Source organism: Triturus cristatus, chromosome 9 (assembly GCF_964204655.1).
Source record: "Triturus cristatus chromosome 9, aTriCri1.1, whole genome shotgun sequence".
NCBI classification, from domain to species: domain Eukaryota; kingdom Metazoa; phylum Chordata; class Amphibia; order Caudata; family Salamandridae; genus Triturus; species Triturus cristatus.
The window spans coordinates 783380831-783405762 of NC_140592.1; positions in this window are offsets into that span (position 1 = coordinate 783380831).

Sequence of the window (24932 nt, forward strand, 5' to 3'; positions counted from 1 at the left end):
CAGACCACGGGACACATGTCAAGGAGGGGAAGGGATGAAAAAGAGCCCCAGGTGACATTGGGGAACAGAAAATGCACTGCACATATCAACTCTGGGAGTGTATTCATGCGATAGAGCACTTTCAAAAGCAGGCGACACATAACACGACCAAAAGCCATGTACCTACCCCCTCCTTACTGCAGTCTCTCCTGTAACTGCCTTTCGAGGTCAGGGAAGACCACCGCCAGGACACGTCTCATGTGGGGGGTCAGGCGTCGGCGGCCGCCGTGGGGGCGAGGACTGTCGAGCCCCAGCTGGACCCGGGCGATCCGCCGGGTCCGGCACCGGATGTCCTGCCACCTCTTACACACCTGGGGCAGCTGCCGACTACACTCCCCCGCAGATCTCACGACCCTGACGACGTTGTTCCAGATCACCCCCTTCTCGTAGGCAGTTACCTGTCAGGATGACAAAGTGACACTACATCAATACACCTGCTCCATGTCCCAGAGACACACATTAGAACATCTTTGAAATGTTGAACAGGGCATAGGATGCTGACATGAATTGCCTCATTTACAACAACAAATAGCCCTGTGTGCAAGTGCCAATGCACTACATGGCATTGAAAGTCAACAGGTGGCATAAGGGGTGCAACACACTCACTGATCATGCCACACATTGTGCAGCACATGCAACAGCAGGCTGATGGCCAGCACGTGCCAAGCAGTCACATGTCCCACTTCACTGACGCACCCTCAGCAGACTAGACAGGCACACCCAGGCACAGATCACTCGCCTGTCATTGACAACAGCGGATACAACCCTCACTCTGCACCTGTGCCATTTGCCAGTGGGGAGTCACAGGTGTCGTGCTAGCTCTGCAAGTCAGACACAAAGCATGGCTTACTTGTCACATCAGATGGGTAGATCTGTTGCCTCCACCATGCAGCTGTGGTGCAACACTTCACATAGACACTTACCTACATGACAAGGAACATTCACACACATCAATGTCCATGAGGCCGTACACATCATTTGGACACTCTCACCACAGGTCCACTCAACTCATACCCATGTGTGGGTACAGTCACCTGTCACACCTGGGGGACCACTGAATCACCATAAGCATGACCCCACCCCGGACACACTCTAAACAACATTGCATGTGTGTCCCACCTGGACACTATATTGACTGTCACACAACAGGTGCATAGGCAAAGGTAGTGGAGTCAGCACTCACCTGCTCCCCTGGTCTCCAATACAGGCTGGTGTACTGTGGGAGGAGGACGTCCAGCAAGGCCTCATTCTCCTCCAGGGTGAATGGCTGGGCCCTCTCCACAGCACGTGACATGGCCAGAGGAAGCAGAGACAGCAGCAGTGTTGTCGACTCTTAAGTTGTGCAGGCAAGTGCCCTCTCATGGGTTCTGGCTGCCTTATATCTGTCTTGCTGAGGGGCATTCATTTTGAGGAGTACATAGTGATTGGTCTGAATCATTCGCATTGTACGTTTACTCCAATCCCTTTAAACATACACCAGTGACAGCATTTGCACCGTTCAAAATTTGAGCATTATGTCAACTCAACAACCACTTTGCAACATTGTATTTTGTGGCCAACTGACTTTTCCAGGACACCTGATGGACAAATTTCAACAGAAAACTCGGTATCCATGACAACCAGCATGCATTTATGGCCTTACACTTGTCCCTTATGTGTCCCCTATGTAATTTTGAAATCCACACACAGGTACTGTGCGTTTCACACGTACCCCTACGGCACCTGTTGTACAGTGCGTTTGACATGTACGTGTACGCACTAGTAGTACACGTACGTGTACTACTAGTGCGATCCCCTTACTGGTATGCACTAGTAGTATACGTACATGTACTACTAGTGCGTTCCCGTAAGGGGATCGCACTAGTAGTACACGTATGTGTACTACTAGTGCGTACCCGTAAGGGGATCACAATAGTAGTACACGTACCTGTACGTACTAGTAGTACACGTACGTGTACTCCTAGTGCGATCCCCTTACGGGTACGCACTAGTAGTACACATACGTGTACTACTATTGCGATCCCCTTACGGGTACACACTAATAGTACACGTACGTATACTACTAGTGCATACCCATAAGGGGATTGCACTAGTAGTACACCTACGTGTGCTACTAGTGCGTACAGGTACATGTACTACAATTGCGATCCCCTTACGGGTACGCACTAGTAGTACACGTACATGTACTACTAGTGCGTACCCGTAAGGGGATCGCACTAGTGTACTACTAGTGCGTACCCGTAAGGTATGTGTACTACTAGTGCGATCCCCTTACGGTACGCACTAGTAGTACACGTACGTGTACTACTAGTGCGTACCCGTAAGGGGATCACGTACCCGTAAGGGGATCGAACTAGTAGTACACATACGTGTACTACTAGTGCGTACCCATAAGGGGATCGCAATAGTAGTACACATACGTGTACTACTAGTGCGTACCCGTAAGGGGATCGCACTAGTAGTACACGTACGTGTACTACTAGTGCGTACAGGTACAACTAGTGCGATCCCCTTACGGGAACGCACTAGTAGTACACGTACATGTACTACTAGTACATACCCGTAAGGGGATCGCACTAGTAGTACACGTACGTGTACTACTAGTGCGTACCTGTAAGGGGATCGCAATAGTAGTACACGTATGTGTACGCACTAGTAGTACACGTACGTGTACTACTAGTGCGATCCCCTTACGGGTACGCACTAGTAGTACACGTACGTGTACTACTAGTGCGTAGATGTATGTGTACTACTACTGCATACCCGTAAGGGGATTGCAATAGTAGTACAAGTACGTGTACTACTAGTGCGTACATGTACGGGTACGCATTTCACATGCTTACAATGGTAATACAGGCGTACACATGCCAGGAATGGAGGGCTACGAGTCGCACAAGGATGTCCATCAAGTACTTGTCATTGCATACTTTCATGTGCAGGCCCTAGGTGTGTTAGCCAGTGATATTGCAGCCACTGACACCCCCGCCCAGCCGATTACACGCTGCCGCGGGTGAGTTTTGGTTAACTCTTGCCGCCATTCCTGGCCCAGCGGACACGCCCACTCGCGCTGGCCACGCCCCCTCTCCACTTCCCCTTCTTACTCCATAAAACATGTTTGTTCACCGGAAGCGCAGCGGACGAGCACAGCGGGCGCGACGATTGCGCGCCGGAGGCGCGCTTAAGGCAAGCTCGTCTGCGCTCGTCCGCGCCGAGGCCGGGGCCAGGGGCTACCCCCCCTGCCTCTGATGTGCCACACACTTCTCATAAATCGAGCGCCATTCAAATACACCGCTGAACAACTTCGAAAATTGAACACCTTAACAGACTTGCCTCATCTTTTACCACATCTGTTATACACCAATCCTATCATAGGTCCTCAAAAATGTCCTACATGCACTGCTTCTACCCTCTCCATTATTTCCACTCTCCAGGTTTTAGCAGCACTTATCAATGTGCGCTCTGTCCCTAAGCATAAAACCGAAATCTCAGATTTCATTGAGTCACACAACCTAGACCTTCTATTCATCACCGAAACCTGGGGTGATGACTCCTCAGGTCCAGATTTCAAAGCAGCCACCCCGGAAAATTACTGCGTATGCAGGCTAGATAGAACTAATAGAAAGGGTGGGGGAATAGCCATTATATATAAGAACCATCTTAAAGTCAAAATTACAGACGCTAAATATAGTGAGTGCGAGGCTTTCTCCTTTACCATCAGCCTCTCTGGTAACCAATCATTTATAGGCATTTTGCTCTACCGCCCCCCAGGGTCCAGATTGAAATTTCTCAACAGGAGCGCCACATTTTACCATACTGGGAGACTTCAATTTCCATCTTGAAGCCATTTGTGACCCTGACACCGCGGCACTAATTAACGATCTAGCAGCGGCCGGCCTACAGCAAATTGTCAATCAGCCCACCCATAAAGCCGGACACACCCTAGATGGGTTATTTACCAGCAACCCACACATTTTGGTTTCCAAGGTGATCCCTCTTATTTGGACCGATCACGCAGCAGTCTGTTTTTCCATAAAACTGAATTCCCTTTCACTCTTCTCCACATCTTCTTCTCCTATCACTTTCAGAGACTGGAAAAATATCAATCCTCCCCATCTTGCCGCTTTGCTGCTTGACAGCATTATCACTACCGAACAGGATCCCTCACTAGCCTCCACTAACTATCTTAACAGCCTAAATATGGCTTGCCACAACCTAGCTCCCCTCAAAATTTCCCATCGTAGCAGAAAACTCCCCTCGGCCCCTTGGTTCACGGAATCCCTTCGACTGCAGAGACAACACTGCAGAAATTTGGAAAGACATTGGCGCCGCTATTATAATCCTACGGACAAAACTGTGTACAAAAGCGCCCTCTCCAAATATAAAGATCTGATTACCGCTGAAAAGACATCTTATTACACCTCCCAAATCAATCAGGCAAAAAACTCATCAAAAGAACTGTTTCAGGTGGTTACTCACCTCTCCAACCCTCCTGCCCCTCACTTTGACGGAACTCAATCCCTTTGCGACTCTCTTGCCAATTTATTTAAAGACAAAGTCACTGCCATTTTCTCAGTCTTCACCCACGTTCCCCCCGCTGCCACGACGAATTTATCGTCACATAGCAATACACCTAGCTTCTCGGTCTTCAAAGCTGTCACGGAGGAACAATTCCATCGACTTGTTTCGGGTACTAAATCAGGATCACCGTTAGACCCTTGCCCTCCTGCCATTCTCAATCTTATTCCTGAAGCTATTTCCCCCGCTTTGACGACAATCTGTAACGCTATGTTCACAACGGGCACTTACCCTTCAGTCTGGAAGGAGGCTATCATTAAGCCACTTCTCAAAAAACCTACTCTTGATCCCCTCCTTCCTGCCAGTTACCGACCCATTGCTTGCCTTCCTTTCCCAGCTAAAATTTTCGAAAAAACAATGAACATACAACTATCAAAATTTATAGACAAAAACAACCTACTGGACGATACCCAATTTGGGTTTAGACAGGGTCATGGTACAGAGACTGCGTTATTAAAAGCTGCAGATGAAATAAGGATGACATTGGACCAGGGAGGAGCAGCTGTATTAATACTATTAGATCTCTCTGCAGCCTTCGACACGGTCGATCATGTCATCTTGATCGACCGTGTCTCAGCCATAGGAATTCAGAACAAAGCGAAAGAACTTCTCGCAGCCTTCCTTGCCGACCGTCTACAAACAGTAAAAATGGGCCATTTCACCTCCCACACCTTCACCCTTCCATGCGGCGTCCCACAGGGCTCCTCGCTAAGTCCGACATTGTTTAACATTTATGTTTCGGACTTAGCGAGGGTAATAAAATCCTACGGAATTGCCCTCACAACTTACGCTGACGATACACAACTGGTGCCATCTGTACACAGTGATGGCACATGAGTTGCTGCAAATTTCCAAGAGGGAATGCGGGCTATCAGCACCTGGATGTCATCAAACTGTCTCAAATTTAACTCTGACAAAACAGAGGTGATGACATTCGGGAAACTGGAACCTGCTTGGTCCCCTCAATGGTGGCCACCCGAGATGGGAGCTCCACCTCAACCAGTCACTAAGGTTCGTAACCTTGGAGTTGTATTTGATGATAAAATGACTTTTCATCATCACGTCAACTCCGTGGTCTCCTCATCTTTTTTTATCCTGAAAAGGATCAAAAAACTGCTGCCATACCTCCCCTCGTCAGCCGGCAAAACTCTAATTAGCACTTTGGTCTTTTCCAAAACAGATTATTGTAATGCCCTTCTTCTGAATGCCCAGGAAAAAGTTATGAACAGACTGCAGCTAGTCCAGAATGCCTCGGCTAGAATTCTACTGGGAGTTCCCAAGTTTACACCCATTTCCCCATATATCCAGCAAATGCACTGGCTCCCAGTCAGGAGCCGGACAAAATTCAAGGCACTTTGCATTGCCTACAAAGCAGTTAACAACTTGGGCCCACAGTTCCTCAGAAGAGCTCTTTGTCCGCTTGAACATTCGAGAACACTTCGCTCCTCCTCTGCTCATTTGCTCAAAGTCCCGCGAACAAAGAAGGCCAACTGGGGTGACAGGTGTTTTACAATCTCCACAGCCAAACTTTGGAACACATTGCCCCTTCACATCAAAACTGCCCCTACCCTCATCAGCTTTAGGAAAAAACTAAAAACATGGTTCTTTTCACCATAATAGCCTGCCATAGTTATGGTTCTGTATTCTGAGCGCCGAGACACCCCCGGGTAGTTGCGCGCTATAAAAATTGCATAAACATAAACATATTGCCCAGGTACTCTCATCTAGTAGAACAATTGATGTGTGATGACCTGTGGACACATGTCATGAGTGATGGGGCACTATGTGGCACACATCACCTTGCCACTTGCCACATGTGTGTCTTTAGTCCAACTGTGTCATGGACAGCAGCAGTGGGATGGCACAGTCATCAACACCCGCACCTGTCTCCTGATGCCAGGGACAGGGACACTCTATCAACTGACCTGTCACGATCAGCGTGCCCCTTTGGGACTATGTCAGGTGTGTGTCATGTGTTCCCATGAGCTTGATGTCAGTGTCCCGTCAACTGTATCTGCTGTTGGTGCATCCAACAGGCGTATGTGTGGAGATGGGCATGTAACACATCTACGCACACCATGCCACATGTGGATTCACACGGCTGTAGGGTCTGTGTGCATCGGACATCATATTTTCCCAGTCATACATGTGTGCGTTGTCTCAATGGCTGTGTCTTTGTGTTGTCACGTGTACCCCTTCATCGCACTGTGTTTGATATGTACATTTGACATTCCATGTGACCTGTGCGTGTGCCTTTCAGTCAGCTGTCTGGATGAGATGACATCCTTCCAATGCAGCTATGTGGTTGTGTGTCACTCCGGTGATATCTGTGGCTCTTCACTCAGACTGGCCCCCAAATCATTTCAGGGCATGTCATGTTGACTTGATAATCAACAGGTGTATCTGGCTTTTTGTAGGAGTGCCAGCAAGCTGGCATATGTGTCCTGTATGTATTGCACACACCCGACTCCATAGTTACCTGATGTGTATTAGCAGTGTAGCATGTGCTATGTTCATTGACATTGATATTGGCAGACTCTCAATCTTCCTTCTTACAAACAATGTCTTGCAGGGCACCGCCTGTCCCAAGACCAATGCCAGACTTGGGTGCCATGAGGGAACGTGCCTGCATCCGACGTTACAGATTCACTCAACAGTTGATTGAGGACTTGACCGACAGGCTGGCACCACACCTCCAACCGCGACACAGGTATCCTACTGCGCTGACCCCAAAGATGAAGGTGATGGCAGCCCTACATTTTTTTGCCACAGGTACGTTTCAATTCACCATAGCTGATGTTGGTGGCATGTCACAGACAATGTTCAGCCGTGTCCTGCGTGATGTTTTAGCAGCCATGTTGGAGCACCTTGATGAATTCATCACATTTCTACTCCTGAGGAGTTGACAGATGTCAAGGGTGATTTCTATGCCCTGGGAGGGATGCCCCATGTCATTGGGTCCATTGATGGTACACATGTGGCTTTGGTACCACCACAGGCACAGGAACAAGCCTATCGCAATAGAAAACATTACCACTCGATAAATGCCCCTGTGGTGTGTCTTGCTAACATGCTGATTTCCCATGTCTGTGCACGTTTTCCAGGATCAGCACACGATGCCTACATCATGAGGCGTAGCAGGGTGCCACAAATGATGCTGCGGCTGCACAACGAACGAGCATGTCTTGTTGGTGGGTATACTCTGTTTGTCCTGTGTGTTGCGGTATCTTTGGCTCTTACGGCATCTCCTGACCCACTTTTTTGCATGATGTTTCCATGTAGGGGACTCTGGATATCCCAACATGCCATGGCTAATGACACCTCTCCACAACCCAAGAACAGCTGCAGATCACAGGTACAACAATGCACACGGGCAGACCAGGCGAGTGATTGAGAGGACGTTTGGCCTCCTGAAGAGCCGATTCCGGTGCCTGGACAAGACAGGCGGGTCCCTCCCTTATGCCCCGGAGAAGGTCTGCCGAATCTTCCTCGTGTGCTGCATGCTGCACAACATGGCAGTTGAGAAGGCAGTGCCACTCATCCTGGAACCGGATGAGCAGGAACATCCACCCGTGGAGGATCAAGGGCTTGCTCACGAGGCTAGTGATGAGGAGGAGGAGGAGGAGGATGATATCCGGAGTCAGCTCATACGCAACTTCTTCTCATAATGGTGAGTAACTGGGTATGAGTGTGCAAGCTTGTAGCATTGAGTGGCATGTGTTGCAATGTGTGTGTCCAGCTGACTGAATGCAAAGTGACTTGGATGTGTGTTCTGATGTGTCACTCGAGTGATGATGTCATGCCACACAGTTTTGCGGAGAGACTTTCTTTGCAATTTACATGTGTCAAACATTGTTCATGTTTGGTAAATGTCCATGTGTGCGGTGAGAATTGTTTTAGGTGACTTCTTGTGTGTCTGTCATTCCCAGGTATTTTGCGCCTGTTGTCTGCTCGTGTCATCGTTGTCCTCCTGCTATTCCTCATGAAGGTTGCAACGTGTGCTGAATCAGTGTTCCATGCACGGACATGTGGAAAAGTCAGTCTTGGTAAGGTTTGCAGCAAGGATTTTTTGTGGTGGTACGGGTTTGGAATGTGTGGGGACTGCTTCTGTGCATGTTGTGGTACCATGCATACATATCTTCTCACCATGGAGCATATAACATGTAGCATCACTCCCATGACATGATAGTCACCCTTCTTGACAGTCATCTGTAGTGGAGTGTGGCGTCTGATGAAGGCATCAATGTGTGTAAACCTTGCCTCTGAAACATTGCAGATGCTACAGGTGGACATAGTGGGGGACATCACAACAACAGGCTCCATGGGGAATTGCAGCCTCTCCGTGTGCAGCAGGATGTGTTTGGCTCATCCCCTTAACTTGTGTGCCAGTTCATTGGGATTTACATCATCCATGTTGTGAAGGGGGTGTCCAGCGTATGTCCCACATGTTCTGTCAACTGACCTGTGAGTCTGTTCGTATGGATGCATTTCCCTTTGTGTGAGTTTGTGCAATAAAGGTGTTCAGCACAATCCAAAGTGCCTCATCTCTGTCAATGCAGCTCTCTTGACAGTTTGCATGCGTCATCTATGGCATAATTGTCAAAGATTGAGCATCTGTGTGTATGTGTACTTTGGCAACATGCATGCAGTGCTTTATGGCTAATGATCTCTATTGTGCATGAAGTACCTGGTTGGGTATGTATTTGTGCAGGTTGCTCCCCACAACGGGACGTGAACGCCTGCTGATGGTGTGTCTCCTTTGCGCATCTCCGCATTTTGTTGCCTGATCCAGTGGCTGTAATTTATGGTGATTGTTCATGCATTTTCGCAAAGTGACCCATGAGTAATCTGACACTCCTTCCTTTACATATACCTGTTGTACTGTGCCTTTCAGACCTTGTCTTTGTGTGCTACTTTTTGCCTAATTTCTAACCCCTTGCGCCTGCTGCTACCTCACCTCCGGCACCGCCCCACCGAGGGCCCTGATTCTGTAACCCCCACGCCTCAAAAATGCTCTGCCCTTCCCCCTCCACCCATTCGAAATGCAGGCAGCAGCTTTTCTGTGCCACTGTAGCCCCAGCGCCGTTCCAAAGGCAGGAACGTCTGCGCCTGCAACATGCACAGTGCATGACCCTCTAGTCTTTGCATGACCCACGTCACACAACAGGCTCATGCTGCAGCCACTCTCCAAGCAATGTCATTGTGACAATCATCCTCCTGCTATCAGGCAACCCCTAAGCACACACACAACACCTTTGCATGCAGAGTGTGCTACTCCAACTGCCTACACAGCGCTGCCCAGCCTACAAGACCCTGTCAGAACAACCAGGTAATGTGCCTTCTACTCCACACCCGCTCCGTCCACCAGCACGCCATTGGACTCTGTTACCTCCTCAACACAACAGCCCCACACATCACCTTCATGACAGTAACCTGGACAAAAGCATCCTCAGCACATGACGTCTTCATTGCCATCTCAGACGGATACAAGATCACCCGCAGGGACGGCAACACCAATCCCAGGGGATGAATTGCTATTTATTCACAAGTACAGCCTCAGAGTCACAAATCCGGGTTTGCAGCAACTCCATGGCAACCCTCAGTGTAACACTCCTCTACAGATCTGCAGGCCTACATCCACTATTCCGCTAAGCCATCAACACGTACATCTGCATGCACGCCCTCACCTCCACGGGCTACATGTGGCTGGGGGCCAGTAACTTCTTGCTGGAGGGGAACCACACCACCATCCATCATTGGTCCATCAACATTTGAATCCACGTCTCCGACAAGCAACACACTGCCCCACACCCCGCTACCGATCCCCCAAAGATGCTTGATGTAAGTCAGCACAGACAAGCTGTGTGGGACACTTAAAACAAAACCCCCGCCACACCCTGCAACCTCATGCACTGGATCAGCAACTGATCCAACAATCTTGCCACATTGACGGACTTTCCTGTGAAGCACAATAACAGTTAAGGCACCTGGGACAAGCAGACCTACTGGACTCCTACAGACTTAGCTGGACTCTTGTGCAAACCTTGCAACACAAAGAGCCATTATTTGCCTTACAGCCCTGGAAAACACCACACACAGCCATCACCATATCATCAGCAAGGACAAGTGGAGATACTTCAGATAGTGCCGAGACACCCAAACACACGACATCAAGGAGCTCATCAGCATTGTGAGTGAACTGACAGCAGATCTCCATCCAAGACACTCCACCCTTGCAAGGCAGATCACATCCCTTGCAACTTTGTACCACTGCAAGCTCATGGGCATACACGACAGCCTTGGCACCCAGAGGCAGACAGCACTATTATCCGCAGGACAAACCCCCATCAGGTTATGGACTCCCATCAGCAGCAATGACACAACCTGACTCATGTGCAACATACACTCTGGCTCTCCATCAGGCTCCTTCCCACACAACATCTAAACCACATCATTCCACATCCTTGAAGCCCACGTCCAGCGCGTTCTGAATGTCTCCTTTGAGTTTGCCACATTCCATGGGTGCAGGAGGCATGCAGAGACCCAGGCCCTTCTTAAACAATGGACGGCAGTCCCGTAGGATCTCGTGGTACACCACCCTGCTTCCCTACCCAGCAAATGTCATCAGGAAGACACTCAACAAGCAAATGACAATTTTCCTCCATGCAACCATCTCCAGGCAACCGGCACCGGACCATCTTCCACAGTAATCACACCACTGCAACCGTCAGCATTGCCATCACCAACGACAACTTTGCCATGCTCAACAATGATGAGGCCACCACCCTTGACCTCTCAATGGCATTCTACACCATGTGCTACCACACTGTCAGCTCACACATCTCTAACATTGGTATCCAGAGGAGGGCCCAGGGTTAAATCAGAACGTCGCTCACCAGCAAGGCCCAGGAAGTCTGCTTCCACCCTGCAACATGTAGTACACTGGGGTCATCTGGCCCAGGCCACAGGGCTCTTCTCTCAGCGTGACGATCTTCAATGTCTCCATGAAGATCTCCACCATCACATGCGCACACGACCTCATCATCATCTCGTATGCCATTGACACCCAGCTGCTCCTCAAACTCACCAAAGACCCAGCCATTGCCAGATCCAAACTTCAAGAAGGCATGAGATCCGTTGAGGAATGGCTGAACATCAGCCACCTGAGGCTGGACTTGGACAGGACAGAGGTCATCATCTGAGGATTGTCCCCTTACAGCTGGGTCAACTCCTTGTGTCCCACTGGTCTGTACACCGCACCAGAACCCAGTGGCCACGCACACAAGCTGGTGTTCATCATGGACCCATCGCTCACAATTACCATGCAACTCACCATCATCTGTACCTCATGCTGCAACACCCTCCACATGCTGCAAATGACCCACAGATGGATCCACTCCAAGGCAAGACAGACAGTCCCCCTGGTCCACGACACCAGCCAGCATCTACGGAGAACAACAGCAAAACTGCAGGAGAAGTTGTCCACATCCAGGGTGCATCCGCACACCTCATCTGCAACATCCCCCGCCCCAGCCACATCACCGTCCACCTGAGATAGGTACAATGGCTCACTGTGTGCTGCAGGATCACCTTCAGACTCCTGAACCACACTCAGGAGGCAGTCCACAACCCCAGACCCAACACCGACCTTGGATGTCTGTCATCCAGCACCCCGTTGGCCCAACTCCATGCAGCCCACCTTGCCCCGGCCACCATTCATCACATCCTCATAAAAACTGCATGCAGGAAATAGTTCTCCCACCTCGCCAAACAGACCTGGGACTCCCTCCCCGGTCACATCAACATGACCCATGACCTCTACACCTTCATGATACTCTTCCAAATTGGTCTGTCTGAGCAGTATTGCAAGCACCCCCTCAGCAGCTTGAGGCCATCACGGGTGGGTATTGGGCTCCATGTCTGTATTTTGTGATACATTGTGACCCATGTGTGTCCTCGACCGGACTCAGATCCAAGTGTATGGATGGCTGGAGTTTGTTCCACACTCAGGCATACTTCGACATATCCCCACACGTATGTTGTGGACTCATGCTAAATGACTGCAACATAAAATTTCATGTATTAATTTTTTATTTATAGCTCTGGGGCGTGATTTGTGCACAGAAAAAGGTGCTATGCAGGGACCATAGAATCCAAAGTTCACAGGGGGAGATGGGATCCTTGGCATTTGAAGTCATCAGAGTCCAGACCACAGTGTTTGGCATCATTGGTCAGACTGTGACCAGCAAGTCCATGTGGCAGATGATGTCAGTCAATGAGGTGATGCTGTCGCACATGAAGGCCAGGTGCCAGGCCAGGTGACCTGGGGGATGTGGTTGGGCCTCTGCCTCTCATGGTCTTTTCCGTGGACGACCCACCTTCCTCGCGGGACCCTCAGATGCAGGCCTTGACGATGCTTGGGACGCTCCGTCAGACGAATCCTCCTCCTCCTCCCTCCCTGTGGCTGGTGGTGGTCTTCGCCTGGTGGCACAGGGAGGGTTGGCCATGTTGTCGGCGATCCGACGGAGTGAATGGCTTATGTCCCTTTGCACCGCCAGGAGCTCAGCCAGTTTTGCCTCCATCCGTCCTTGGTGTTCTTGTTGACTGGCGTGTTGCTTGGCCTGCTGGTTCTTGATCTCTGTGAGAGTCACCACTACCTGGCTGAACTCCCTGGTGTCACGCAGGTATGCCTCCATGATGTTGTGGATGTGTGACATACCAGTCCCTTCAGCTGGCTGGTCAGGTTCTCGCCTCCGCCGTCCTCCACTCCCACCACCCCTGCTCACACGAGCCTGGTGTCAAGAATTCCTGTCATACGAGGGGAGGAAAACGGTAACCAGCGAAAACGGACTACATCTCCCAGGATGCTTAGCGGTTGAGAGGTTATGTAAACAGGAGAGCTGTTACATAACTCAAGGGAAACACGCCCTTATGTAAACAGGAGAGCTGTTACATAACTCAAGGGAAACACGCCCTTATGTAAACAGGAGAGCTGTTACATAACTCAAGGGAAACACGCCCTTATGTAAACAGGAGAGCTGTTACATAACTCAAGGAAAACACGCCCTATAAAGGGAGGAACCGGGAGGTACAAGGCTGTCGGATATTGTGTTTACACCGACGTACCTGCTTCGTGAAGAGCAGTGTTCCGGAGTGGTGCTCCAGTAAGGCAAGAACGGAGGTAGGTCGAGTCGTTACTCCCTGGGCCGTGTCTTGCCCCATCGTCACCTGTGAAGGACCCGGAAGCTCTACCGGTCAACCATTGAGCTTCGCTTTTTGACTCGGCTGAGTCCAAGCGCAGTGGCGCTTTTGCTGGTTGGAGTCGTAACTCCCAGCCCGACCAGAGACACAGGGACTGCCAGCTGTAACGCACACCAGGAGGTGTTTGCCGCGTTACAGACTCGGAAGTCCACAGGATCGATCGAGCGGCTGCTCTCGGTTCAGTCTTCTTGCTTGTGATTGGGGTATCGGTGACGCATCACCAGGAGGTGACTCCGCGTCCCGGTGCAGTCTGAGGAAGAGGTTGAGCGGCTGCTCCCTTCAGGTAGAGACCCCGGCTGGGTGTTTCCCTGACTCCTCGATTCTCCCCAACACTCTTCGTGCCCCTCACAGCCTACCGATTGGCATTGTCGGCCATTTCATTTCTGCCCTCTGTTGGCATACGCCGGGATCGGCGTATATGCAGAGGACGGTTAGGACCATCCGTGCTGTGGGCTGGTAACGTACTTAGCCTGGAGGATTCCAGTGACTATAACTTTTGTTTGTTCTTTGTATTTTATTTGCCTTCATTAAAAGAACTAACCCTTCACAAGTGGTTGCGTCCTCATTGTCGTGTCTGTTAAACGATCCTGAGACGTTCAGGGCGTTACAAAATATCCGACCTTAATAACACTAACTGTCTCCCGGTCGATAACAGACATGGCAACACTTGATGATGTGCTGGCTGCTTTAGCGGCCATGCAAGTTGAAGTGGCTGCCTCTAGGCAAGAAACAGCCGATGTAAAAGCCAGACTGGATGCTATCCAATTGGACCCGCTCACGCCCAGCACCTCCCTCACGAACCAGACCCCTGCGGTAGTAGTGGAAATGCCGGTAGCCATCCCCTTGGCAACACCAGAGAGGTACAGTGGGGATCCTAACACAGTGCAGGTATTCCTCACACAAGTGGCGCTACATTTATCGTGCAAACCAAAGGCGTTCCCCACGAGTCAGGCTCGTGTGGCTTTCCTTATATCCTATTTGGCTGGAAACGCGGCACAATGGGCCGTACCTCTGGTGAGCAGGGACGACCCCCTCTTATGTGATTGGGGTGCTTTTCGCGAGGAATTCCTGAAGGTATTCGACAGAAGGGCTGACTCGTACACGGCGGACCGTGAAATGCTTGAGTTGAGACAGGGATCCAACGACCTGGTGCAGTATCTCCACGCGTTCCGAAGGCTGGTTGCGGAAACCAAGTGGCCTGTTGCTAAACAGACGGCGCTCTTCCATCAAGGGCTGTGCGATGAGCTCAAGGATGCCGTGGCTCATATTGACCCTCAACCCAAGACATGTGAGGGCCTTATCAACCTGGTATTACGGCTGGAACATAGGCTAAGTGAAAGAAAGGGGGATCATGGGAGAAAAGGAAAATCCCTTCCATCCTATGTGACGGTGGGAAGTCCTGAAACTTCCACCGCATCCAAGGGAGAACCCATGGACATCAGCGCAATACGAGCGAGCCTCACAGCCACGGAGAAAGAGTCACGCCGTAAACAAGGATTGTGCCTATATTGTGGCAAAAAAGGCCACTACGTACGTGAATGCCCTGCCAAATCGAAGACGTCACGTTATCGGGCCAACCGGTCGGTAACAGCCGTGGTGGACATACCGGCGGAAAACTAGAGGACTCCAAGACCAGAGAAGGGGCATCTCGGAGTCACTCATCCATCCCTTCACTTTCCAACTCGGTCACTAAGGGACAACGACACCTGTTTATCACGGTGCACGTGGGAGTGCATGACCAGTGGATACCCGTTGTGGCCATGGTGGATTCAGGGGCCACTGGCATGTTTATGGACCACAACGAGGCATGCAGGCTAGGGCTAGTGCTTCTTCCCAAAGCAGTACCCGAAGACGTCTATGCGGTAGACGGAAGGCGATTGGTGACGGGGCCCATCGGACAGCACACGGGGGTCCTTCCGATGAGATATGGGAGGAACCATTTGGAACAAATCGATTTTAACATCATCCGAGCGCCCCAATATGGCGTCATATTGGGATTGCCGTGGCTACAGAAACACAACCCCTTTGTGGATTGGCCAACACATCGCATCGAAATGACGTCACCGTATTGCATCCTGCATTGTGGAATAAGAACGGAATCCCTTGACGCAGATGAGAGCGGGAGTCAGACGGTGGCTACAGCGGCAGGAAAAGATGTGGCTCTCCCCCAGGCTTATCACAGTTTTGAGAATGTATTTGATGAGGTGACGGCGGAAGTGCTACCACCACATAGACAGTTTGACTGCCAGATCGACCTGGTGCCAGGGGCCAGCGTTCCCAGCGGCAGGCTGTATGCCCTGACGGAGCCTGAAAACGTGCATCTCCGGGGGTACCTGGATAAACTCCTCAAGCTAGGATTCATCCGCCCGTCCAAGTCTCCGGCCGCCTCGCCACTCTTCTTCATCCCGAAGGCTAATGGGGAGCTGAGAGCCTGTGTGGACTTTAGGGCATTGAATGCGATAACCATAAAAAATCGGTACCCCTTGCCTCTCATCAGTGTACTTCTGGAACAGGTCAAGAAAGCTCGTATCTACACCAAGTTGGATTTGAAAGGGGCATACCATCTGGTGCGCATGAGGGACGGAGACGAGTGGAAGACCGCCTTTAAGACCAGGTTCGGCCTTTTTGAGTACCTCGTCATGCCGTTCGGTCTGTGCAACGCCCCGGCAGCCTTTCAGTACTTTTTGAATGAGGTATTCAGAGAGGAGTTGGATATCTACGTGGTCGTATATATCGACGACATCCTCATCTATTCGTCCAGTGTGGAGGAGCACGTACACCACGTCAAAGCTGTGCTCCAAAAGCTGAGGGAAAACATGCTGTTTTGTAAACTCAGCAAATGTGACTTCCACGTCACATCCGTGGAATTCCTCGGAGTGATGCTGAGTCCAGAGGGACAGGAGATGGCAGAACGAAAGATCAAGGCGGTGAAAGAATGGCCGGTGCCCCAAAGCGTGAAGGACGTCCAAAGTTTCATTGGCTTCGCCAACTTTTACAGGCGGTTTATAGATGGATTTTCAGGAGTGGTGGCCCCAATCACACAGCTACTGAGGAAGTCCAAGGAGTTTGTCTGGTCCCCTGAAGCGAACAAAGCCTTTGAGGCCCTGAAAAGCGCCTTTGGTAAGGCGCCGGTGTTGGCTCACCCCGATCCGGATCTCCCCTACGTGGTGGAAGCGGACGCGTCGGATGTGGCGCTGGGGGCTATCTTGTCCCAACGCAACCACGACACAGGGGTGCTTCATCCCGTTGCGTACATGTCCCGCAAACTCAACGACGCCGAACGCAACTACCATATTGCGGAGAAGGAGCTTCTCGCAATCAAGGACGCCTTCACCGAATGGAGGCATTGGTTGATGGGGGCAAGACATGTGGTATCGGTGTACACGGACCATCCGAACCTACAGTTCATGACGGCCACTAGACACCTTTCTCCCAGGCAGCTGCGGTGGATGATCTTCTTTGCGGGGTTCAACTTCCGCATCACATATCGGCCGGGGATGGAAAACCGGAAGGCGGACGCCCTGTCCCGTCAATCTGCAGTTAAGGAACCATTGCCTGCAACCGAGCGTTCCATCATTTCCCCGAGGATGGTATTGGGGGTTATCCAACCGGATACTTTCCTGAGGGGAATAAAGAGAGGGATCAGGTCATTCGCATGGCGGAGGTGGCTCCTCAGTCACAGAGAATGGCAGCTGAAGGACGGGATACCCCTGAAGGGCAGGTGCCTATTGATACCCACGCCTAGGCTAAGGAAACAAGCATTCATCTGGTGCCATGACTCTCCATGCGCAGGTCATTTGGGCTTTGAAAAAACGGTGGCTAGCATGGGACGGCATTTCTGGTGGCCAACCATGAGAGTGGATGTCAGGAGGTGGGGACAGGAGTGTCCTACGTGTGCTACCATGAAGGCCGACCATGGCCGAACCCAAGGGCTCTTACATCCACTTCCGACCCCGGATAGACCATGGGATAGCATATCACTGGACTTCGTGGTGGGCCTACCGGTAGACCAGGGGATGACGGCAATACTGGTGGTGGTGGATTACTTGACGAAAATGGGGCACTTCATCCCCTGCAAGAGAGTCCCTACGGCCGGGGAATTGGCGTCACTACTCCTAAAGAATGTGGTACGACTGCATGGATTACCTGGGGTGTTCGTGTCGGACCGGGGGTCGCAGTTTACTGCGCAATTCTGGAAGACTTGGTGCACTGCGCTGCATGTTAAGACCGCCCTGTCCACCAGCTACCACCCTCAAACGGACGGCCAAACCGAGCGCCTGAACCAAACGCTCAAACAGTATCTGCGATGTTTTGTGGACCAGGGCAGGGAAGAATGGGTCGACTTGCTATGGGTTGCAGAGATAGCCTATAACAACGCCACTCACAGCTCCACACAGTCATCTCCGTTCTATAGCAACTATGGCCAACATCCCAGGTTCTTGCCATTTCTACATCCGTTCAGAGAGGACAGGATTCCCGCCACAGCGGACAGGGTGGCACACATAAAAGACACGTTGATGCGCTCAAGGGCTGTCCTAATAGAGGCCAAGAGAAGATACAAGGCTGCGGCAGATAGGAAGAGAAGGCCCGGGCCACTGTACCGCACTGGAGACTACGTCTGGATATCCACAAGAAACATGAGGTTTCGAAAGAACAGTGTGTTCCATCCCAAGTACATGGGCCCCTATCGAATTACCAAGTGTATGGGTCCCGTGAACGTGAAGGTGTGCTTGCCCCAGTCATTGCGGATACACCCTGTCTTTCATGTATCATTGCTCAAACCAGCACCCTCCAAGCCGTCTGGGACACCTAGGCCGGTATGCGTGGAGTCGGAGGTGGAGTATGAAGTGTCGGGCATACGGGCGTCCAAATGGCGCAGGGGGAAGCTGTGGTACCTGGTTGCGTGGAAAGGCTATGGCCCGGAGGAGCATTCATGGGAACCGGCTGAAGGGGTTCATGCTCCGCGCTTGGTCTCCTTGTTCCATCGGCGTTTTCCTGCCAGCGCTGGACCCGTGGGGAGCCGCTGAGAGGGAGGATGTACTGTCAAGAATTCCTGTCATACGAGGGGAGGAAAACGGTAACCAGCGAAAACGGACTACATCTCCCAGGATGCTTAGCGGTTGAGAGGTTATGTAAACAGGAGAGCTGTTACATAACTCAAGGGAAACACGCCCTTATGTAAACAGGAGAGCTGTTACATAACTCAAGGGAAACACGCCCTTATGTAAACAGGAGAGCTGTTACATAACTCAAGGGAAACACGCCCTTATGTAAACAGGAGAGCTGTTACATAACTCAAGGGAAACACGCCCTTATGTAAACAGGAGAGCTGTTACATAACTCAAGGGAAACACGCCCTTATGTAAACAGGAGAGCTGTTACATAACTCAAGGAAAACACGCCCTATAAAGGGAGGAACCGGGAGGTACAAGGCTGTCGGATATTGTGTTTACACCGACGTACCTGCTTCGTGAAGAGCAGTGTTCCGGAGTGGTGCTCCAGTAAGGCAAGAACGGAGGTAGGTCGAGTCGTTACTCCCTGGGCCGTGTCTTGCCCCATCGTCACCTGTGAAGGACCCGGAAGCTCTACCGGTCAACCATTGAGCTTCGCTTTTTGACTCGGCTGAGTCCAAGCGCAGTGGCGCTTTTGCTGGTTGGAGTCGTAACTCCCAGCCCGACCAGAGACACAGGGACTGCCAGCTGTAACGCACACCAGGAGGTGTTTGCCGCGTTACAGACTCGGAAGTCCACAGGATCGATCGAGCGGCTGCTCTCGGTTCAGTCTTCTTGCTTGTGATTGGGGTATCGGTGACGCATCACCAGGAGGTGACTCCGCGTCCCGGTGCAGTCTGAGGAAGAGGTTGAGCGGCTGCTCCCTTCAGGTAGAGACCCCGGCTGGGTGTTTCCCTGACTCCTCGATTCTCCCCAACACTCTTCGTGCCCCTCACAGCCTACCGATTGGCATTGTCGGCCATTTCATTTCTGCCCTCTGTTGGCATACGCCAGGATCGGCGTATATGCAGAGGACGGTTAGGACCATCCGTGCTGTGGGCTGGTAACGTACTTAGCCTGGAGGATTCCAGTGACTATAACTTTTGTTTGTTCTTTGTATTTTATTTGCCTTCATTAAAAGAACTAACCCTTCACAAGTGGTTGCGTCCTCATTGTCGTGTCTGTTAAACGATCCTGAGACGTTCAGGGCGTTACACCTGGCCTGCCGTTGTGGGCACATCGGGTCTACGGGGCCCCTGAGGGATGGGAGTGGTGGTGTTGTCTGCCTCCTCCTGGGTACCCGCCACACCTGGTCAGACTGGCTCAGTTGTTCACTGCGGGCAGGGCTCCTCGGTGTCTCCTGGGATGTGGCAGGAATGGGGGTGGTGGTTGGCACAGATGTTCCTGAACCAGGTTCTGCAGGGGCTTGGACACCAGATGGTCCAGGTCGGTCGGGGTCATCCGCGGAGTGTTGAGAGGCGTCGCAGCCGGTGGAATCAGGTTCCTCCCGAGCCTGTGACTGTGATTCTTCCCCCACATTGTTAGGGGGATATTCATCACGTTGCCCTGTGTGTGAGAGACAGACAATGTTAATGCTGTTTCATGCAACATGCATGGTTCATACACATTCAAGTTGGCACTGTTCATCCAGGTAGTTGTATGTGCCTAGCATTCTCCTCAATGTTCACTTGTAGATGGGTATGTTGCGGGGGACAGATTGATATGTTCTCCTGAGTCTTTGACATGTGGATTTGTGGCTTGGATGCTTCTTCGGCTATGTATTGGTCTTGTTGTGTTGCATGTCCATTGTGACAGTGGGTAAATCCATTGCCTGTCCTGGTGGTGTCTGCTTGTGTAAGGGGTGTGTGTGACAGGGTCTGCTGGTGGGTGTAGTGTGATTTGGCCCTGGGGCTCCCAGGTGATGTAGCTGTCCCCCCGTGGAGCATGCTGCCATGACAGTGAGTGTGAGTTCCTGTCCTAGATATCTGACCTTGTTGTCTTGGTGTTTGTGTTTGCACTGGTCACAGGAGGGCCTTGTGCTGCCTACACCAGGGCCAAATGTGAGCTATCTTTTCAGTACTTTCCCAATCCCTGTGCATTGTGCATGGTGCATGGGTATGTAGCTGGGCCATATGGGATGAGGGCAATTGTGTCTGATTTATGATTCAAACATGCGTTTTGTGCCACCCACCCTCCCAGCATACAGGACACCCATTCTTGGGTTGGTGCTTCATGTAGCATGGGACATAGCATGGCCTTGCTTTCTCAATGGGGCATACAAATGTTATTGGCATTAGCGTAGTTTTTGACTGTGGTTCTGGCCGGTGATGGCTTGGGGGTAGTTGCGTGCATTTGGTGTAGTTGGGGTGTGGATGCCATTACCCCCATGTTACGTAAGTTGTTTGTGTACTCACCAGGCTCTGCAACTCCTTGGAGTCCATGTACTCCCACCAGCGGAAGCATGGCCATCACCTTCTCCTCCCAGGGATGGTAATGTACTGGTCTGCGGGGCGCACCACCTCCAGTGATGTTGCTCTGTGCGTAGTCGTCATTCATTTTTCTCTTGACCGCCCTCCGCAGATCGTACCACCTGGCTTGGCATTCGGTCCGGGTCCTTCTGATGGGTGCAACAGCATTCACCCTATCGACGATCCTCTGCCACAGTCGTGATTTTTCAGCTATGCTGGTCTGTCTGACCAATGTTCCAAACAGCTGTGGCTCGACTCTGATGACTTCATTGATAAGGATCTCCAGCTCCACCCTTGTGACCTTTGGATTCCTGTCTGTGGGCATGGTTTAGGGTGAGGGTGTGCATGGTTGTGGGTGAATGGGTCTGAATGTGACGGTGTGGGTGTGAATGTGTAGAGGGGGTATGTGTGAAGGAGGTTGTGTGAAGGTGTATATGTTAAGGTGGATGGGTGCAGTTGTTGGTGTGTGCTCTCTAGCTGCAGTGAGTCTGTTGCAAAGGCTCATGGTTTGTGTGTGTGGGCCCTTTTTATTGGTCCATTTGTGGGTGTGGCTCAGTTTGAATTTTTGGTGGGTGTGTTATAAGGGGTGGTTGTAAGTTTGACCCTCTGTTTGCCTGTTTGGATGTGTCCAGGTCAGTCCTTTCCATTTTTTGTGCAGTGTAGACGTGTTTTGTGGTGTTGTGCGAGTCGAATAGACCCTCCTTGTGCTGTTTTACAGTGTCCGTGGTTCAGTACGGTACAGGGGTACGAGTCGTACAGACACACCCCCCCATGCATTGTGTATGTACGGTACGTACACCGCCATTGCTATGTAAGCTGCGTACACCGCCATTGCTATGTACGGTGCGAACACCCCCATTGCTATGTACGGTGCGTACACCGCCATAGCTTATGTACGGTGCGAACACCCCCATTGCTATGTACGGTGCGTACACCCCCATTGCTATGTACGGTGCGTACACCGCCATCGCTTATGTACGGTGCGTACACCCCCATTGCTATGTACGGTGCGTACACCGCCATCGCTTATGTACGGTGCGTACACCGCCATTGCTATGTACGGTGCGTACACCGCCATCGCTTATGTATGGTGTGTACACCGCCATTGCTATGTACGGTGCGTATACCGCCATCGCTTATGTACGGTGTGTACACCCCCATTGCTATGTACGGTGCGTACACCGCCATCGCTTATGTACGGTACGTACACCCCCATTGCTATGTACGGTGCGTACACCGCCATCGCTTATGTATGGTGCATACACCACCATTGCTATGTACGGTGCGTACACCCCCATTGCTATGTACGGTGCGTACACCGCCATCGCTTATGTACGGTGCGTACACCGCCATTGCTATGTACAGTGCGTACACCGCCATCACTTATGTACGGTGCGAACACCCCCATCGCTATGTACGGTGCGTACACCCCCATTGCTATGTACGGTGCGTACAACCCCATTGCTATGTACGGTGCGTACACCGCCATCGCTTATGTACGGTACGTACACCGACATTGCTACTGTACGGTGCATACACAGACATTGCATATGTACAAGTCATTCCCCGTGTACGGGATGGACGTTTTCCATACAAATCGTAAATCGGAAAGCCAGTCCGGATCGTACTAGTACGGTCGGAATGCATTTTTACGATTCGTACGGAAAAGTGTCCGGGTACGTCTCGTACAACTTTTCCCGATCTGATTCGTACGGATAGGGCTGATCCGTATGTACTTTTTCCCGTAAAAAAAAATACAGGATCGGAATCTGGCCCAAAATGTTCCAAATGGCACAACCTCGGGGTTGAGGGGGACCCATCCACAAAATCAATAATGCCAAGACTACCTCACCGCATCTGCGTTGGCAGTGCCCAGTCACCAGCAGGTGCCAGTATTCCGGGCAAGGCATTTGTCGGCGAAAATACAAATCCCCTGCTGGCAGTTACAGAAACCGCCCCGCTCAGAGACCCGCACCCTCTGCCACAGTCATCCTCTCTTCCTGGCCACACCGCTGGGGGCTCCCCCAATAGCACTCCAGTACTCCACCACAGAAATCCGGTCTGAAGGGAGAGGCACAAAACGACTGGTGTTCCATGGTAGCGTGACGACCAGTCACGCGGCATCTCAATGAACCAAACAATCAACTCCCACAGAAGCTCCATGGAAGGCAGGCACGGACACAAAGTAGTTCTGGATTCGGCATTTCTTTATTGGTGCAGGTCACCCTCAATCCCAAACGTGAGGAGAGACGCGTTTCGGCCTTCCCACTGGACTTAATTAATGAAAATAGAGGACATACTATAGCACATGTATTCCTATATATATATATATATCTGGTAACCTTCTTTGTTGGCCGTTCTTACTGGGGCACCTTTTTTGTGGATATATATATATATATATATATATATATATATATATATATATATATATATATATATATATATATATTCACTGAAAAAACCATAGGTTTCACACATGTTATAGTTAGCGGAAATTTTACTGATAAAAAACCAATGAAATTCCCCCGTTATAGTTAGTGCAGGCAACTATAACTCACGCGACCGCAATCCTCTGCTGATGCTAATACTGTATTTAGACACTTATTTGCCCATGTCTTCTTCCATAAATTTTTAGCTATACATATATTACAAATATTTTTTTTTCATAAAGACACATATGTCATCAGCAGAAGATTGCGGTCGCGTGAGTTATAGTTGCCTGCACTAACTATAACGGGGGAATTTCATTGGTTTTTTATCAGTAAAATTTCCGCTAACTATAACATGTGTGAAACCTATGGTTTTTTCAGTGAATTTGCAAGGTTTTTTAAATGCTAATTCCTAACTATAACGTGTGTGAAACCTATGGTTTTTTCAGTGAATTTGTACGGTTTTTTAAATGCTAAGTTACTTTACGCCATTCGTGGCGTGCGCGCCCACTTAACGCAGTTCGTTCCGTGCGCGCACAGTGAGCACGCGGTGCACTTCGCGCACCGCGCGCCCACTTTACGCAGTTAGTGCCGTGCACGCACGGTGGGCACGCGGTGCGCTACGCGCACCGCGTGCCCACGTTACGCTAGATGGGCCATGTACGCACGATGCGCTTCGCGCACCGTGCGCACATGGAGGACATATGATGCACTTCGTTTTGAAAGGTAATATTTTATTTTTTCACACCTCTTATAAGCCATGCACAAATGGTGCCCTTCGGGCACCATTTGCACACGGGGTGGGGAGAGTGTGGATAATTTTTTTTTTTAAATATTTTTTTACCGTACGCGTACGGTAAGCGTAATCGGCGAAATTAGCGAAAAAATTAAAATTCCGTTTTTGGCCTTGGGGGATCTTTGGGGACTCCCTCAACATGGCTAGGTGTTTTGGAGCTGTCCAAACAGCCCCTTTACATGTTTTTGTGCTTTGTATTTTAATCCACACTCTCAGTGCGAGAGAGAAAATGGCGGCCGCCGCTTCCTGGTTTCGGCCGATTCGAATGTTTACTAAGATCTAAGAGCCAATCAGAATCGCGCTCGCGCACGCCACCGTACGCGTACGGTAAGCGTACCGTAAGCGCACCGTAAGCTGGCTCAGATATATATAT